The following is a 14,915-nucleotide window of genomic DNA, read 5'->3' on the forward strand; positions in this document are numbered from 1 at the left end:
CGACTTTGATATTTTATTCGACCATCATGACAGAAAGTGACACAAGAGGTATTAGCGATGACGCAGCAGGGATCAGTGTGTCATATTGCGGAGAGTGTCGAACTCGCGATAAGCCGAAACAAGTGCTGGAGCTGTGCATTCGAGATTACACACGTCTCGTCAGAAAATTAAATCAGTGCAGAAGTGAAATACATCACGACTTGCTCTTTATTTGTTTTCGCTTTGTGTTGGAGAACGAAAATTAAATGTATCTGTACGGAAGTTTTTTAATTCCGAATATAAACTGTGCAACTGATACACCACGCACGTTGTAAAGTTCGCGGCTTTAAGTTTTGTTGAAAAGTTATAAAATGTTCGTTGCTGATTTTGACAATATGTAATTTTTGAAACTACGTATTACATTACTTACAAGAAATTTCAATATTAATTTAAAATATACACAAAAAACATACTTATTCCAGTGAAACGAAAAGTGTTAGTATTAATGCATTTGAAGTATTAAATGTGTACTTCATTGTTTTTGAACAAGAGGTCATTTCTTTGTATGTTTCAAACAGAAATGTTTGGGTATATGATCTGTTTAACATTAATTTAAATATTGGGAATCTCGAATATATTATAAAACGACTTCAAAACTTTAACTTTATAATAGCTTCAAAACACAATACTAGTAACTTACCTGTCAGTTTGAATTGTGATGAACACATTTGCGAAGAATTGGAAAAACTGGTGAGACTGTCAAACGTGTTAATGAGTAAGTATTTGACTTCATTTTAACCAATGACTCTTCATACTGTCCTTAACAAATCCTTGTTTTTTCATAGTGACACTCAAGGCTTAGGGCCTATACGAATTTAGGAAGTGAGAAACATTTTAATCAATAAAGAAATTGATTATCATTCTTAAATTTAAGTGAGTTGAAGAGAAACTTCGCGGGAAATTGTTTTACAAACATGAATCGGTTTTTAACACGAGATAATTTAATCTTATTACGAAACATAATGATAATTCAAAAATGTAAATTATGCTTTTTGTGAAATTATTAGTACCACTTAGACTATAACATCGAATGTTTCAATATTTATAGACAAAAACAAAATATTTAACAATTCAACCCGTTAATCAGATCGTAGTATTTCCTTCTCTAAATTGAATGCATATAGTGTGGATAGTAACCTCTGCATCAAAATTTAAGAGGTGATTCTACTTGTTAAATGTAAAAAAAAAATGTATTATACTTTTTCTTGGATAAAGCACCGTTACGCAGAAAAAAAAATAGTATTTGCCCAATGTTTGCAGTGCTCTATTGCGGTAACGACCCGAAAGAAATGGCTACAGATAAGTAAAAATGATGTGAACAGTTAATGTCTTGAATCTTTCTTGCAAATTAAATCGTTTAGCCATGAATTTAAATTTAATAATAGCGAAAATCTTTGAAATAAATCTTGCAACGCAATACACGTCGCATGTTACCAACTGAGCATAGCAGTGGGGGAGGAGAAGGTAAAGCGTGCAGGACGTGCTTGCTTAGAGTCTTTGCAGCAGCCGTGATATTGCCAAATGCTTCATAGAAACATAAAGATTTCCTCAAAAATGGTCAATTTTAGAGAAGAAACTTGTTTAGATTTTTCATATATCTCCTCTTTATCCATTACCAGTTTCATTTTGTTGTAGAGGTTATCATCCACTATATATATACAGTGTATCGTAAACAATTAGAGAAGACATGGCAAAACTAATATAAACATGAAAACTGTTATTTAAACAAACAGTTAACCACAAATTATTTCGAGCACAAAATTCTTAATGTTTCCAATGAGGTGTTTCTTGATCTTTTTCATCTTCTTCCCTTATGGTGTCGGGGTTACTGATAGCTCCTTTAATGAAAGCAAGCGCAAAAAAGCAACGAGATTTTCTTTTATAAACGAAAATCTGCGTGGATTTGATACCTGTCTGATAATGGAAAAGTTCCTCTCACCTTAAGAACAGACTAGATAGAGGCGAAGTTAACACTTTCGTGTCAAAGTTACTGAAAATTTTAATCTTATTGAATTGCTTCTTCCAGAAGGAATAGGAAGAAATGGATGCGACTGTCTCTTAAATGTATTATTGCACGTGTTTTTATGTAGTGGTACATCAATACGTTTCAATTCTGCTGGTAATCCTGAAGCAAACGTACATGGATTTACTGTTGTGAGATCTAGACACTGAATGTCTTCAAAACTTAGCACAAACATGATGTACTTACTCATATAATTTAGAAACGTTTTACACTGTACATAGTTTCTAGAATTTCGCAAACTACTGAGAAAATAAGCCGTACCAAAATTTAATCTGTAATATGAAACTCTAAAATTTATGTTCAGCAAAGTTAGCTATCAGATAATGCTGGGACATGAGGCATTCTTCTTCATTAAAAAAATTCTAAAGATTTATTAGAGCAGTATTTCCTTGCTGATTTTCCATTTCTAGCCACCTCTTGAATGCGTTGTAATTGATGCTTTGATATTTTCCTGTCATGAGCAATATCCCTCAACGAATTGTCACTGGAACTGGAGGTAAACTACAAACATTATTCTTCTTTCTACGCAACAGCCTTTCCCGCCTTGTTGGTGTCGTTAATCAAAGCGACTTAAATGCTGAAATACAACAGTAAAATACTTTACGACTATCTCTAATCTCTTCTGCACAAGCTGAAGGACGTGTGTCCAGCAAGCGGAATGCAAAAATTTAGTTTTTTCTTCACTTTCATTAAGTGCAGTTCTTATGTTGTGTATTGAAGAATTGAAGACCTCGGGAGCAAATAATGATAGCCTTCACATTTTATACTTTCTGTGTTTTTGGTGCAAACAGTTATATCCAACAAGATCTTTCATTTTCTTCAAGTAGTACTACTGGGAAATGGCAGAACAATGTAGGTTATATTTTGTAACAATCCACATGCCTTGCAGTAAATAATCACAACCTTCATTTGGAGATGGAGCACAGTGTAATGAAACATAACCGATCAGCTAAAGATAATCGTGTTTATCAAGAGCGAAACAGTGAAAACGATGACGATTTTGATAATGACGACAGCTTAAAAGGTCCTGATTACAGGAAGACTTCAGTTGGTAAAAATTATATTAATCTGAAGAAAGTATACAGGTTAGTTACCCAGATAGTGTTATAGCTATGTGTATCGCGTGGTTTCTGATGTGGGTTTTAATTCTTAACATACCAAAATATTAAATGATTATAAAAATACTATTTTTTTCTTATATATATTATCATGACTATGGTTCTTATTATTAATAACATATATATTTTTTATAATTTCAACAATACACCACATTCATTCCTCATTTTATAAATGTGATATGCGGCTTATCATTTTTTACATTTTAGCAGAAATTTCAAGTATAGGTTATGAGATTTTGTATCAGTTATTTTAATGAAAATAATGATGCAAATGACCACTTAATTACGGTATGTAAAGTATGTGGCCTATTTTTTAAATTGCCATACATTTACAGAGAACATAGTCTACACTAAAAACTTTGTCTTTGTTTTCAAAAATTTCACTTTTGCCAATATTTCAACGGTCTCTGAGCAAAGAAAAGGACATAAAAGAAAGAGAGAGGAGAACGCCAAGCGATGATATAGTAGCAAGGAAAAATATTCCGGAGAATGTTGTAAGCAGTATCGTGGAAAGGGAGCCGAAATAAGTCTACGATTAAAAGCATTGAATTTCATCAGCATATGATTAGTCATTTAATATTAGATGTTAAACTGATGTAAAATATTTTGTTTGTATTAATAGTTGTCTACTATTTGTACCATTATTTCATGTAAACATCCTCATACATATAGGCACATCTAATGTTGAATATGTTAAAATGTCAATAAATTAATGATTATATGTGAGTTTTTTTTTATGAATAATATTGTAAAAGATTCATATGTGCAAATATATTCAGCACTAAGATTCCAATATTAAAACTTGTAATGGTAGATATTCTTCGAAAATACAATTTCTTATATCGCTCAACTTTACAAATGTGTTAACATTATTTACCCCCGAGGTCTTCAATTAACAGAGAACTATACGTTTCTGCCATGTTTAATGAAATATGAATAAAGGACACAGAATAGCTTACCATATAACATGAAATGTGTTGGAAATTCTGGCACTCTTTGATTTATACATTGTGGGTTTAGAGGTAAAAGTTGGTAAGTCTTATTGCCTTCCTATGTAGTTACCAACTCTTTCCAGTAAGTCCACGATATACACTGATTTTCAAATTTTTAAACAAGTACATACACTGACTTAGTACTGACTGAATGTACTAACCTTAACTTAGCTTTAACAGACAAAGAAGCTAAGCACACTAGCATCAAGAGAGGTAGCGGTAGTAAAGAAACTCTAGGAAAGATGTAACGTGAAATTCCTACATTGCTGATGAATTGTGTAAAAACGTTTTGTTGATCGCATTTACGTCCGTCTCTAGATGAACATAAGGCCGATACATTCTACTGGTCAAGGTACACTTGTAACAGCTGTATTGAGTGGGATGTTTTTCTCACCATTTTGTTCACCCGAAGACAAGAGTAAATTCATTTGATAATTTGATTTAGTTTATACAGAGTGTTCTGAAAAAAAGTTTTAGATATTTAGAGAAAAAATAGTATGCATGAAAACAAGAAATAAAAGTGCAATAAACATGGGTCCGAAATTAATATCGTTCGAGTTATTATCAAATGTTTAGCATTACTGTAAGAACAGCATATATTCCACTATGAGCTCTTTGGCAAGAAATAAATGAGGAAACAGAATGTAACCGTTTGTCATTAGTTTCATATCTGTTAAATAGGAGCATGTTTTGTTTCTTTCCCAAGACCTCATAATAGGAGATATAATGCTCTTACCACTGTGTAGTATATACAGTCACGAAGCTCAATACGTAGTAAATATGCATCCATAGATAGTTGCTGACCACTAGGATCGCTACTATCGCCTCATTACAAACAATGAAAAATAGTAAAGGCACAGTGCATTGTTCCTAGTACCCTCAAAACTCGAGCTTCGTGACTGTATATACTAGAATGTGCCTTACCGTGATGGTAAACATTTTGCTCATTTCTCAGAAGGTATTAATTTTAGGACCCATGTTACTGTTACAACAAAATGTGGTCCGATTCAACAGATACAAAACTAATTTACGCGACTGGTACAGTAATAATTATTGCAGTGTATAATCAGCTTACGTACAATAGTACGATTACGAACTCTAACGTTCTGTCATCTATTTACATTTCCTCCTGATACAAACACAAAGGTATTCTGTGTAATGCACACTGACAAACGCCTGTAAACGTGAACAGCAAAGGAAAAGTCAAAAGCACCGCTCTTATTTGTAATCCGCCCATAGGGCTCTTGGAGCATTAGAAGATATGGTGAACTTCATAAGGCTCTCTGTATATTTTGAGAAAGAAAAGAAGCATTTATTTTTTAAGAGGATGGGAAAAATTGAAACTTGTGTACGACATGAGATACATCCTTTTCCAGTATTAATAACGATACTATATCACCTATCTGGTTATCTAATGTGTCGGTGGAATTGGTGATAGCATGATGGTATTTGACTAGATGAATCTGAGGATTCACCATCAGACTACGCTACATTCGTCGGTGATTCTGTCAAAAAGAACGTTCTTTGTGGAGAAATTATAGGCTTAAGAACTATAGAAGTAGAAATGTATGTTAAATTGCTTTCAATGAAAACAAGCGAATTTTTACGTCGGTTGTCATTGTTAAGGTATGCATCGACCACTAGAATGGCAATTTTTCTTAACAAAAAATTCTTTTTTTGTGTCATATTGTAGCCTGATTCTTCTGGTTTTTAAACATATTGTAACATTCATTTAAACAATAATGTGGTTTTTATTTTCAAATTTAATCACACACCCGTCAACAATAGATATTCCACTCAACACAGTTGTCGTTATTGCAGTCCACAGGACGACAATGACTATTCACGTGAATTATTGAGAAGAACAACAATGTACTCCTAATCTCAACTGATGTTCACAAAGCACTATTTACAAATTAAAGCTCTCAGTTCACAGTTCGATCGCTTTGGCTAGTTCTTCTAGCTCACTCAAATTCACGGTACGTCGAATCCAAGACTTCCAGAGACAGTCCACTGCACTTCGAACCAAAGACTTCCAGAGACAGTTCACTGCACTTCGAACCCAAGACTTCCGGACGCTGCCACAGTTACTCAAGTTCAATGCACATCGAACCCCGGTCTCGAAGCCTGGCTTCCTTGCTCGCTGCTGATTCACAAACTGACTAATCTGGCTGGCTGTGGCTCACTTGTCCCCTTTATTTATTAGATCACACATTCTCGAATGTACTGCATCCCGAAGTTTCTACAACAATCGGCTCGCGAAACTTCCAGATGTCCCCCCCCTTTGCTCCTTCTGCTTCGCGGCCCAGCGCCCGCCGAAGCTCGCGCGCCTCCGTTCTCCCCAGACGCGCGCGAACTCTCCGATCGACGCGACCAGGTCTTCCAACATGGCGCCACAATATATAGCATGTTTAGGTTTTCTCACTATTGATGACGAGATTAAAATTTGTTATACTCCATGCGCAGTTGTTTGCGCCAAGAAGTGGGTTAAATCTATTTACGAAAGGCTTACATACCCCAATATGCTGAACAGATGTTTGCATGACAAGATTCAGATTGCAAACGAGTCTTTCAGTGGTTTGATTTGGAGATATTGCCTCAATGAAACGTACGTGGGTGGTACAAACCTCAACCTTGGTGTCATGGATGCTATTTGCCACTTAAATTGTGGCAACGAAGTTGAATTGGACATATTTTGGAAGATGAGCATCACCCCAGGAAAATACACAATGGTTGGTGTTAATGCTGCAGACGAAATTCGAACCCTGAAGGCCACTTCTTAGCAACAGCAGCGAAGACAGTACTGGAGGGTTGTGAAAAAGAGGAAAATTGACTTCAAGATACAAGAGGGCCTCACCTAATTTGCACAAGGGTTTTAGGAGCATAAAAGTTAGTTATTTGTTACCCAGCTTGAACTTAAATTTTAACTTCATTTTTAACCTACAGAATTTCAGTTTTTTTCAACATTTTTTAGTCTTTGAGCAAGTATAAAGTACGCTTAGAATTGAGCTACCGACATCATTCAAATATAATATTGAAGCTTAGACGTAGAGCTATGTTGTAATCGATAATCAACTAATTTAGTTCAAAGCAAAAGCAGTGCGTCCCTATCAATAAAAAAATAAAGTAACTTTTTTACATGTTAGAAAAAAGAAAGATGAAAATAAGTGGGAAATGCTATTAAGTTCATTCTAGACTACAATATTCTTCATTGTTTAATAATTAATAATTATTTATTTAATCTGGCAGAGCTAAGGCCAGTAGGCCTTCTCTTCCGCCCAGCCAGACTCTAATTCTAATTGAATACAATTGCTTACATAGTTATTACATTAACATCTAGACCATAAAACAACATGAAGTAAATAATGAAATTAGGGATCAAATTGGTGAAAAAATTAATGCTCTAGGTCAATTTAATGGGTTATTTATGAAAGGGCTTAAGTATTGAATACTAAATTGTTAGAAATTAAAGAAAAAGTTCTTATAAGCCGAAATGTTGAAATTAAGGCTCAAACAAAAATTGTATCATAAATTCTACAAAGCATTTAGAGTGTGAAACTTAGTCTCTTCATATCTAAATCGATCTATCTACACCCAAAATAATGACTTAGGCCCTTTCATAAATAACCCAATCATTTGGAAACGAAGTAATGCTTGTCGAATGAATATATGTCTTCTTTTTTACAAAATTTTGCCCTGTGTCCCCACATTTTCATTTATTTTTCTGTTTCCTTTTGTATTCCTTTCATTTAACTGTAAGAAAGTAGTAAGTGAATTCGGATTAGATTGAAGGGAAATTATAAAATTTTACTCCAAGAGGCGATGGATACCTTAACTGTTAACGTATAACATATTTAATAATAATGAGTAACGTTTACATTTTTATTGCAAAAGCAATATAGAGCTCCATAATTTATAATAATTTAATATGCGACTTTATAATATTGTTATTTCAGACTTAAGTAAAATAGACTGTTAAAATGGATGAGGTGTCTTTTGGAGGAGGAAAAGGCAAATGTATGAACCTTGAACTAATAAAGACTTATAAAACATCCTGTACATTAATATAGCCAAACTAATTTATGTATAAATGAAAGCAATGCAGATTAATTTGGCAGTGTACCAAAAAATGAAAGAAGAAAGAAAATGAAGTATTTAACTCTACACAAAGCGTAAAGGAGAATTTGGAACACTGCAATTAGTTGGCGGCTGATGTTGATCCAATTAGTATGCGAATTGGAAAGCAAGTATTTAATATGCTTATCCGATGTGGGTTATGGCCGTGGCCCACGAAATGTGGTGCACGAACTGCTATAAATAGCGAGGCACGAACGAAATGAAGGGCACGATGAAGAAAAAAGTAACCACATGAAACTCATATATAAAAATTTACAAAGAGGTCAACCTAAAGAGAATAACAGAAAAAAATAACAGGGAATTTAATACCACTAAATATTCAGTTAAATGTAATATGTACTCACTCAAGTCGTTTCATTTTTTAAAGAATCTTGTACAAGAAGTAGAACGAAAGTTGAATCCCAAACTTGATTATTAGTAGACAGTGGATGCGAGATGAATTATCATTTAATGTAGGTGCACATTTACTATATGTTAAATTTTTGTCATTCAGACCATTGGCTGAACAGGTTTTAAACGTAAACAGACGACGTCAACATGCTACTGTATCTCCGTACAGAAGGAAAAGAATAATAACGTACTGTAGTACATACCTTGCAAGGTTCAGTCCTCGTCATCGTTGATGCAATTACCAGCGTTGCAGTAAACGACGATATATTCTCGTAATTTGTCGAAGCTGAGTCGTCTTCGCCTATCGCTTAAACAGTTTTTGTATCGAGAGAATTTCTGAAGAAAGACTCTAAAATGGGGATCACTCAATTTCTTTAGAGGAATATTTATACTGACCATCATGTTGCACGTGTCGTTAGACCAGCACAACTAAATGATGATGATGATGTAGATGGTTCCTCAGATTTCATTTCAAGGCATTTCCTGTGCGATGTACTGTTGCAATGTTTCTCTATAGCCTGAGTTGTTCTGGTTTTTATTTCAATTTTAGATACATTACACACGATATTGCCTTCGTTAATACATAAAATGTCACTCTCATACTTCTTAATTGCATTTCGTATCTCTGAGCGAATTTAACGTTATGAATGGATCAGCACAACATATTCAACGCGTACTAAATACCTGAGCAGGATAACAGAACTGCACACATTGCGTTGTAATGTTACTATGAACGGATCGGGGTTCCTTCGTTTTGTACGCTGCTGTACTCGCCAGGTACACAAAAAGACGGACGACGCGGCACGTGCCATATACTCTGATACGAAACAACTTCACTTTTCCTTAAGTCATCCCGCATCCACTCTCTAATTATTAGCAAAAAACCAAGCGTATTTTACCATGGTACTCGGCAATAGCAGAAAAGTGTTAAATAACACAATTACGAGTAAGTTTTGTAATAGATTACTACGTCGGTATTTCAAATTCTTAGGATTACTTCGACCTCTTTGTGTAACATAATTATCCAGGGTGTTTCAGAAATACTTTGACAAACCTTGGGGGCATGTTCCTCACACCAAAACTAGAAAAAAGCTCATATAAACATATGTCCGAAAATAATTAGTTTAGTTATTAATGAAGGAACATATTGAAACATCTGTTAGATATTCTCAGCTTGGTAACAAGTGTTGCAACGTTAATCAATACAAAAACTCATAACAATGAAAGTTTACGTTCAACGCGTTTCGAGTTACAATCCAACAACTTAATTTAAGTTTGTAACCGTTAATAATATTCATTTTATTAGATAATCGAAAGATGTTATCGATACAAGTCTGCTGATGCACCCATTGTTTCCTAGATGGCTATGTGTTGCCAAGGAGTCCATGATCCGACGAGTGCATCGTGTATGGAAGCAAGAGGAAGCTACCAAGCTGACATTATCTAAAGATGTTTCATTATATCCTTTCATTAATAACTAAAAAACTAAGGAACCTTTTTACTTGTTTTGGTGTGAGGAACATGTCCCCAAGGTTTGTCAAAGTATTTCTGAAACACCCTGTATAGGCTATATTTATTATCTGTTGTTTATCACAGAAGAATATCCCCGAAGAATACTACCGAATACGCATAAAAAGAAAAAAGAATTAAAAACATGCATATATGCATATAAAATACATTTCATTTGTGAGTACATTCATCCGATCCGGTTGAATATATATGCGCACGCAAATACATACGCAAAACGCAAACATCTGCACATGCACGCAAATACGTACACTCTTAAATGCGTGCGGACGTAAATACATTTCTATATCTACACATACAGCAGGTACTCATTTGAAGTAGACAAATTTTGCGTTCTTACAACGGGTAAGTTATACAAACAGCCTCTGTTACTCGATAGATGTAAGAAATAATAAATTATGCATATGAAGTTTATCTGCAGTGAGATGTGGATACTGAATGTACCGTGCTCGTTTTCTTGCCATGTGCACAAACACGTCTGTGCAAGTCTGTTCCTTTAACTCCTCTCCTGATTCTTGTTAAGCCCGATACGGGCGTGTTGCTGTTGACAGGCAATTTTCGCGCCATCTTTCATAATTCCTTCGCCATTTGACTCTTCTGAGCCCGTTAAGTTTATTTCCAATATGCTTTCCTAACATCTTACTTATATTTGAGCCCTCAAGGGGCGCATTTCAATTACTATACTTCTATTTTAAATTTGAATGTCGACGTCTTTGTCCCAAAGCTTAATAGAATTATTCTAGTCGCAGAAGTGGGGTGTAGCTATTCATGAAGTGTCTACTTACAATTATATAAGCTAAAAGATAAGAATGTCACTGAGTGTATTACAGTACAGTTTTCAATTCGTAGTTCACAAGAATCCAAAATTTAACAACAAATATTATATGATTCATATAGAGTAGATAATAGGGTTACTAGATACTCTTGAGTGAAAAACAAGACACCTGGTTCAAAAAGCAGGACAAATGCAGTACACAAAAACATTTGTGCATTTTCAATTTATTCCTTAGCATAATTTTAGAATCAAAAGTCAAATGTGAGCTGTAAAATAGATATTGCTCTTTAGTTTGCGTAGACATATAGCCTATTCCGTGATCTGTACTGAAATTGTTCTTTGTAACGTGTTTGAAATGAACTGAACAAAGAACACATCACCAGCAATAACAAAATTACAAGACACCTCCACATATGCAGAATACATCACGAATGCTAACCACACCCACAGAGACAACAATACAGACATGGAAATACTACACATCCAACCAAAAAGCCAGAAACTAAACACACTAGAACAATATGAAATATACAGACACACGAAAACACACCCCAACGAAATTCTCAACACACAACTCAATTTCAGAACACAAACACTCTTTGACCCTACATTATACCACACGAACACATCCTCACAGAAAACAAAACAAGAGGCGCCAAGACCAAAAACGACCATTTCTGAGGATGACCCATAAAAGGTCGAAACATGTAAACAAGGCACGTTAGAATTTAACACATAAAGTCTTATCATATATACTCCGAATATAAATAATTATTAAACACTTACCAAAACTACAAAAGAAGAGATTCTACATAATCGTTATCATCGTCTCCTCCTCCTCCTCCTCCTTCTTCTTCTTCTTCTTCTTCCTCTTCAATTTCAGCCGTAGTTGTGGAAGTTGAAGCACCTGCAGTTTCTAGTCTGTATGTTTCCATTGTTCCGATTTTTTTAACAATTTGTTCAGGCAAGCCAAACTCATGACAACATTTACCAATCCGCGCCGTCTCAGTGCAGCTTTAACTGTCAAAATTGACAGTGATACCTTTCTCCCCATTCTATTTATAATTTTGGTTTTAATTATATTCATCTGGCTAAATAGCCTTTCTACTTCTGCATTTAACCATGGAAGACAGAGCATAGAAAGTGCGAACTCAGCTAATTCTTTGAATGGGTTCATATCTGAAGCATCCATATACTGAAAAAATTCACACCAAGATCACTGTTTAAACATGGTGTGGTGCCTCCACGTGTTATGTATGATTTCCCCTTTACTACAGACGAGAGGAATGCTAACACAGGACAAAGTCGAGTTTAGTTGTTAAAAAAAAATCCCACTGATCTGAGCGCGAAAAAAATGAATCTAGATTTCCCACTGCCCACAGTTCAATAATTTTTCTCCGTCGACAGAGAGAGGAAAAAAACTAGATTTAGTGGAAAAACCACCGTGTTGGAAACACTATTCTTGAAACCTAACTAATAGTGAGTTATGGTCATATAGTGTCACTACTATTATTCTTGATATATATTAATGATTTGCCTAAAGTAATTAAATATTCAAAATGTTTACTTTATGCTGATGATCTCAAGTTATTTAAATCAATACAAAATATGTCCGATTTAGAATTACTACAAATTGATATCAACAATATTTATCAATGGCTTTTAAATAATGGGTTAAACTTTAATACAAAAAAATTTTGTTATATGACTTATACAAGGACTACATCTTATTTAAGAGGTAATTATACATTGAACGATGAACCATTACAACGAATATATTATGTAAAAGATCTCGGTGTAACTATTAATCATAATTTGACTCTTCATAATCACATATTTAATATAACAAATAATGCTTTCAAAAATCTGGGTTTTATTATTAGAAATTCAAAAACTTTACAAAACACTTCGACTTTGACACTCGTTTTTAATTGTCATGTTCGTGCTAAATTGGAATATGCCTCTGTAATTTGGTCACCCACTTGCAAATCACATAGTAATCAAATTGAAAAAATTCAAATACTATTCTCTAGATATCTGTATTTTAGAAGATATCATTGTTCGGCGATCCATAACAAAATTTGCTAGAACAATCTACTTGCTGAATTTAATTTAATGTCTCTTGGAAGTCGTAGATTACTTGCTGAGCAACTTTTATTATATAAAATATTCAACGGTCTACTGGATAATAGCAAAATATTATCACAAATCCAGATTAACGCTAGAACATCACATTTAAGAAATCGTCAATTGTTATATTATAAAAAACCAAACACTTCAGCACATAAAAATTCACCAGTGTTAAAAATGTGTTCAAATTTCAATGAAATATGTAAAATATGGGATCTAGATTTCTGCATTTCTTACATGGAATATAAACATTTTCTTATTAATATACTGAAGGAAGTTGATTTTAAATAATATTGCTATTTGTTACTCTGTAATTTGCCAACAATAGCTACATTTTACATTTTTGGCTATGATATCTATACTTAACTATTTTTCATTTATTTTATTTTGTAATTTTCATTTATATCTATATCTGTGTCTTTTATTTAGGTAGTATCTATTTGCCTGTTTTTTTCTCATTTTCCATTTTAATTTGTACTTACACTTGTATCTTGCATTTGTATCTGTTTCATCTCTTTTTTCATGTTATATGCAATTCTATGTTTTTTAAACGAATATCTGTACTGTCTATTGTAATTGGGGCTTTGCCCTGTTAGAGACATAAATAAATAAAAATAAATTAAAGGAAACATAATACGAGGAAAGAATATTGATTTTAAAGTTAAGAAGAGCAGTCATACAGGAGACAAGGAGGTCAGATTCCCATGTATGTTAGACAACTGCAATCGTAGAAGACGGAAAAGACGCGGTGTTCAATTTTACAAGACACTGAGATAAGTGAACCTGGTGTCGTTCTTATAATTGTGACTGAACGCAGACTCTTCCAACGATATAACTCGGCTTTATAGAAAAGAGCACATTAATTGGCTTTTAGAAAATTTCTTTAAGAAACCAGCTGCTTTAAGCGAAATCTGTGTAGTTAGAGTCGTTGTGCCTCGCTGTGGAATCCTTGCACGGTTGTTGCCCTCAGCGACACAATCAGCAGAATGCAGAATGTTGAGCTGACAGTGGACAGAGGCAATATCGTGTCTCGCTGTAGTGATTTACAGCTGACTGACAGGTGCTCCCTTATCTACGATATTAGCCTATTGGAACTCCTGTGCATTCCGCGAAGCAGCGGCACGACTATTGGAAACCCACTCGAGTGTTGGCGGTGCAGGTAACGCCATTAACTATCTCATAACTCGGAACAAAAGCCAGCCAGGTTAACAGTACAACGTGGCCAGCCTCCGCCTGAAGCCCAGACGCCATCACTGTCTCCTCTGCAATTACGTCTTCATTTTATCTGAGCGGTTTTCCTTAAACATTTCTGTACTAGATAATTTTATGTGGAGTATTTATTTATATAACGTGTATACGTTATCACTAGGGAGTGTATTTTTTAGGTGAAATAAAAATGGGTTATTTCGGTGTTAAACCTGCTACTATTTGTGAGAATATTTCATGAAATGAGTTTAAATTCGTTGTAAATTTCGTGAAACATGTTGTTAATATAATGTATTAAGCCTATGTTGTGTTCAATATAAAAACTTTTGGATAAATTTCAGAACACGGATTCCTTCCTTTCCCTCTTACTTCAGAATTTCTACCTTGTGCGCACACAATAAATTATTGTCACTGAAAAATGCCTTTTCGTAAGCATGATGATGCGCATTCGACAAACGCAGACAAATCTGCTCTTTTTACTATTTCAAGATATAACTGTCAGTGAGGAATCCCTGTACCAAAATTTTCCCAAACTTTTATCCATTATTGGTATCTAAATGGTCTTTATTTCTCTGTCC

The sequence above is a fragment of the Periplaneta americana genome, chromosome 11 (assembly GCF_040183065.1).
Source record: "Periplaneta americana isolate PAMFEO1 chromosome 11, P.americana_PAMFEO1_priV1, whole genome shotgun sequence".
NCBI lineage: Eukaryota > Metazoa > Arthropoda > Insecta > Blattodea > Blattidae > Periplaneta > Periplaneta americana.